The sequence below is a fragment of the Neoarius graeffei genome, chromosome 9, assembly GCF_027579695.1.
Source record: "Neoarius graeffei isolate fNeoGra1 chromosome 9, fNeoGra1.pri, whole genome shotgun sequence".
In the NCBI taxonomy this organism is placed as follows: domain Eukaryota; kingdom Metazoa; phylum Chordata; class Actinopteri; order Siluriformes; family Ariidae; genus Neoarius; species Neoarius graeffei.
This window is the reverse complement of record NC_083577.1, coordinates 43622173-43628172: the sequence shown is the minus strand read 5'-3', so window position 1 is coordinate 43628172 and position 6000 is coordinate 43622173.

Genomic DNA, 6000 nt, shown 5'->3' with positions numbered 1-6000 from the left:
TATCTGCTTTGCTTGTTTTAGTGAAGTTAAGGGGCTCTGCATGCTCTTGCGACAAGGCTTTCGCAGATAGCTTTTCGCAGACAGTTGTAATTTATCGTTGAGCAGGGAGTAATAGGCGTGCACGATGTTATTCACCGCCACAACGCAAGGGGGCACGAAGTCGCGAAATCGCTAGGAGTAGTTGGTGGGTGTGGTTAGTGGAGTGTTTATCCTCTGGTTACTGATAATGACAAGAACTGGAGTTGTATAGATATACGTACTTCCTCAGTTCCTCGATCAACCGCTCTTCGTGCTGCTCCATCTTCGCTCGTGTTTTTAAAAATGGCGGTCGTGAAAACAAAACAAACCCGGAAAGTAGGGAAGCGGAAGTGCATGTACAGCGGATGTAGAGTGGACCAATCAGAGCCCTCTTGTCTGCGAGGCTGTCTGCAGTGGTCACAATTTTTGGGAGGTGCGCGCAGAGCGTCTGCACGGGGGGGGGGCTTTGCAGACGCCATCTGCGAGGACTGGGTTGTCAGCATAAATTGGCCTTAACACTAAGGCTGGGATAGTTGGAGTAGTTTCCCAGGGCGTCAACTCCCAGCATTATTCTTGGACTATGAACCCAGGCAGGGAGTTATTGGAACATCTTCCACAGCATCATGCTGTTAAAATAGCATCAAATGCTAGTGTTGACGATTATAGTTTGGCTGTTTAGGGAAATTGTAAGCCATGATAATATTTTATCAATGGCCTGCATGAACAATGCCATTGTTTTGTTTTTGAAGAAGGACAAAATAACAAATGAATTAGTTGAAAATGGGGTTGTGATTGGCGGGTTTTTTTTCCCCCTGTCCTTCCTCTTTCCACCCCGACAAAGAATGTTACTCTGTCAAATGTACCACCGTTTATCACAGATGAGGTTTTGGCACAAACCCTATCATGTTACAGTAAATTAGTTTCACCAATCAAAAAGATTCCAATCACAAGTAAATCACCTCTTCTAATGCGTGTAGTGTCTTTTCGGCGATTTGTGTACATTATCCTGAAAGACACTAAAGATTATCTGGATCTTATGCTTAACCTGAATGTGGATAATTTTTTAATTATGTTGTTCTTGCAATTACAAGTGTGATGAGGTGCTTTAGGTGTGGTCAGACGAGGCATATTATATGGGCTTGTCCCGAAAAAGTGGAGATATTAGAAAATGTAACTGGACAAAGTGATACTGTCGATAGGTCCAGCAGTAACTCAGAGAGGAGCAGTCTGCTGAGGGCGCTGTGCCTAGTGCTGGTGACGTGGCAACTGCTTCACCCAGTGCTGGAGAAACATCTGAGATAATCACACCTCAGATAACATCAGAAGTAAATGTAACAAATCTGCAAAATGAGAAGTTCTGGAGCGGGAGACAATGCTGAACTTGAACATACAGCTAATTCCCAAAAGAGGAACAACAACATTATTATTATTATTATTATTATTATTATTATTCACTTATATTGCACTTTTCTCACACCCAAGGTCGCTTTACAATTACAAAAACAAAAAGGAAAAAATAAGTAAAAAAGTCCACCAAAAGAGGTCGGGATGTTACTCCAGTGGCGTAGCTGCCCACAGTCCCACCAAAATGTGCATGAGGGTAAATACCACACAATTCTGCCCAAAGAACAACGAACTCACTGCAATCCATTGTGAACAGAACATACATCACCCATGGCGGACCAAGGCCTGAGGAAACCGAAACTCAAAATTAGGTCTGAAGCTATGCCACAGCCGATGGACAAAACAATCAAACAAAGAACAAACATCAAACCATACAAGAAGAACTAAAGGAAGAAAGAAGGGGGGAGAAAAATCTCCAACAAGAAGCAACAGCCAAAACAAGCACAGAATATTTTTTCAGCTTCACAAGAGACATAACCCATTCCATGGAAACATCAGAGAAGGAAATTACGAGGCTCGAGGAGTCAGCTGAAAATACTGGCAATCAGGTTTATTGTGAAAATCTTAGGTTCAAGAAGAACTTATCAATAAGCTATAGGTTCAAGAAGATCTCTCTCTCTCTCTCTCTCTCTCTCTCTCACAAAACACACAAGACAGAGAAGACTTTAAGCCTGAGCACAGAAAAGAGGATGCATTTATTTAGATTTGTTGTTGTTGTTGATTTTTCCTTTTCCCTAATTTTAAGAAAACTTTTAAAAATGGACAAAAAAGCGCCTCCATAATATCACCATCGTCACAAACTTACAACTGTTAGCATATTAAAGCTTAATTCAAGGGTGTAATGTAACTATGTTAAGTATTCAAAGTCTAAGTTCTGTGTATTACTGTACCTTGAGTATGAAGGATGCCCAATGGTTACCTGGAACCTCTGTAGAGTGCTGGAGCAATTCGTCACTCAGCTGCTGGAAGGGATGGCAGAGTGGGTCCAGTGCCACCATCTGAAATGGCTACAAGAAGCGATCTGGCTGGAGGTGTTTCTGGGGGCAGGCAAGCCTCTGCCCCCTCTCTCTCTCTCTCATTCTTCCCCTGCTTTTCGCTGCACTTCCCTGTCCCTGCATCATGGAAAGAGTGGCCAATTTCCCCCAAACCACCAGCTCCCAAACCTCTGTCCCTCCCCATACTCACCAAGACCAAGGAAAAGCCCAGGCAACTCTGTAGGCATGGTGGGAAAGCCAGTAAGTTCCAGGATCAGTGTCCCCTCACAGACCTGGGGAAAATTATCTGGATTTCTGACGTGGCTCAGGCCTCCCCAATCAACCAGGAACATACTGTGTTGCTGTGAGTATTCAAGGGAGTACACATCAGGGCTTGGTCAGTGGGTGTAACCCCACCATGGTCCATCAAAGCCTAATTCAATGCGAGGCATTAGAAAATGCATGACTGGTGAACGTGAGGTGTGTGCATGGGGATGTTCATGATTACATAACATCACATTACATTCCTGGCATTTAGCAGAGGCTCTTATCCAGAGTGACATACAACATAGCAGCGTGGGGAGCATTTGGGGGTTAGATGTCTTGCTCAAGGGCACTTCAGTCATTCCTGCTAGTCCAGGGAATCGACTCGGTGACCTTTTGGTCCCAAAGCCACTTCTCTAACCATTAGGTCATGGCTTCCCCCAGAACTGATTATCCACTGGTGCCCATTCTAATTATATTCCAGGAAGAAAAGCATGGTATAGTGGCATTGGTTAGTTCTTGCCTCACCCATCAACTAATTCTTGGGACAAACTGGCCAGTGTTTAAGTCATAAGTGAGGGAAGTGCTTGTGGATGGTTCCTGGCATTTGTTGGGGAGGTGGTCCCAGGACTATCTACATTAGGACAGGATGAAACGCTGAACTTTCTCATGGGCAGTTTCTGTTGGCCAGGCATTCGTGGCCATGTTCATGGGTGGGGTGCAGCATTTTGCAAGTGTCTGCTGGTGAATCTGCCAGCCACCCTGAAAGTGTCATTACGTCTTTTTCCTCTGATTGAGATATCCTTTGAAAGAACTGACCTGGATCTCATTGGGCCAGTAGACAGGACTGTGTTAGAGCATGGTTTTGTATTAGTCCTAATACATTATGCAACCCACTACCTGGAAGCAGTGCCTCTACGCAATATTTCTGCATGCAGTGCTGCAGAGGCACTCTTCTGTGTTATCTCCTGAGTCTGGATCCCGATAGAGATATTGACTGATCAAAGCACTACATTTATTTCACACATTCTTCAGGAACTGTATGAATTATTGGGGAATAAATCAATCCATACGAGTGTTTGCTATTCGTAGACGGATGGACTTTGTGAACTGTTTAATCAAACATTTAAAAACATGATTTATAAGTTGGCGGCACGGTGGTGTAGTGGTTAGCGCTGCCGCTTCCCAGTAAGAAAGTCCGGGTTCGAGCCCCGTGGCCGGCGAGGGCCTTTCTGTGCGGAGTTTGCATGTTCTCCCCGTGTCCACGTGGGTTTCCTCCGGGTGCTCTGGTTTCCCCCACAGTCCAAAGACATGCAGGTTAGCTTAACTGGTGACTCTAAATTGACCATAGGTGTGAATGGTTGTCTGTGTCCTATGTGTCAGCCCTGTGATGACCTGGCGACTTGCTCTTAACACGCCTCCCCCCTCTCTTTCTCCTTCTCCGTTTTGGCACAACAGTAGCACGCTTTCCACTGGCACCCTGTTGACCAACGGTACCGGAGGCAGCCGTTGTTAACCCGGGCCCCAATTGATCCGGTATGGTATTCTTTTCAATCCGCATGTTAGATTTGGCACAGTTTTACGCCAGATGCCCTTCCTGATGCAACCCTCTCCAATTTATCTGGGCTTGGGACCAGTACCAAGAGTACGCTTATGCACCCCTGGTTGCTGGATTAAACAGCCACTAAAAAGAACAGTTATCTCATCATCTCTAGCTGCTTTATCCTTCTACAGGGTCGCAGGCAAGCTGGAGCCTATCCCAGCTGACTACGGGCGAAAGGCAGGATACACCCTGCTCAAGTCGCCAGGTCATCACAGGGCTGACACATAGACAACCATTCATACTCACATTCACACCTACGGTCAATTTAGAGTCACCAGTTAACCTAACCTGCATGTCTTTGGGGGAAACTAGAGCACCCGGAGGAAACCCACGCGGACAACATGCAAACTCCACACAGAAAGGCCCTCGCCAGCCCCGGGGCTCGAACCCAGGACCTTCTTGCTGTGAGGCGACAGCGCTAACCACTACACCACCGTGCCGCCAAGAACATTTATAATTAAAATAATAGTTCCCTTATTTGGGACTATTTTGAAATGATATCATCCAGTACAGGGAAGAAGTATTATTTGTAAAGAACACCAAATTCCCATACCAGTGTGTGTACATAGAAATATATTTCTTTACTCTTCAATATGCACAATATCAACATGTTGGATATCCATATTTTCAGTTAAAAATTAAACTCCTAGAAACGTACAACCTTATCTCAGCACTTTTAATCAATAACCGCATTCATTAGTTTATACCTCGTGTAGGTCTTTTATCCATATATTAGGTTTAAAAAATTGTTTGCTATTACCGCTATTATGCACTAGATGTCGCTGTTACATGACAGCGACATGCCGAGACTTTTCCCGACACAGGTGCTTCAGGACGCTCCATCTGCCCATCACTAGTTAAAGGGTACCGGTACAGCATTTAAAAATGGTCGATATCGGTAGTACAAGCCCTAGTTATACTAATGCACACAAGTGCAGCCAGCTGATGAGCTCTCACAATTGCTTTAAGTGCTTAAAATCGGTGGTGCATGCATACAAGCAGGTAATCATTTGGTTTTACTGTCATTTCCAGTTTTAGCTCTCCATGCTAGCTCCCTGCTATGTTATTGAGTCCAGATTTGGTGGCATGGATTGTTATGAAAACCTCTGATCAGGAAAGTAAGTTTTGTGTATGCCTTGTGAATATGCTCAGACCTAAAATCTCTCAGTGCACCACCAATGTCTGCTCTTCAATTCCTGTTGTCTCTTATGTAGCTGCAGTCTATGGCTACGTTCACACTGCAGGCTGAAGTGACTCAAATCCGATCTTTTCGCCCATATGTGACCTGTATCCGATCTTTTATTGACAATATGAACGACACAGATCCGATTTTTTCAAATCCGACCCAGGCCGTTTGGATATGTGGTGCTAATTCCGATTCCTATCCGCTCTTTTCATATGCGACTTCAGTCTGAACCGCCAGGTCGCATTCATCCGACTTACACGTCATCAACAAGCCACAAACGTCACTATTCTGCGCTGAAGTAGGCGGCGGGTCTCTCAAAAAAGTTACAACAACATGGCGCATAATCACGGGCGCAGATAGAGGGTGGGACGAGTCATATTTAAATTCACCTCGTTCGGTCCCCCCCCCCACTTATAGGGAGGAAAAAACGTCTATGCTGTCTTTCTTTGCATAAGGCAAACCTCACGGAAAAATCAAAAGACTAATTACCATTCGGTTTATTGAAGTGCACAGCAGTGTATAGCCTACATATAGTTGCAACAACTCACATA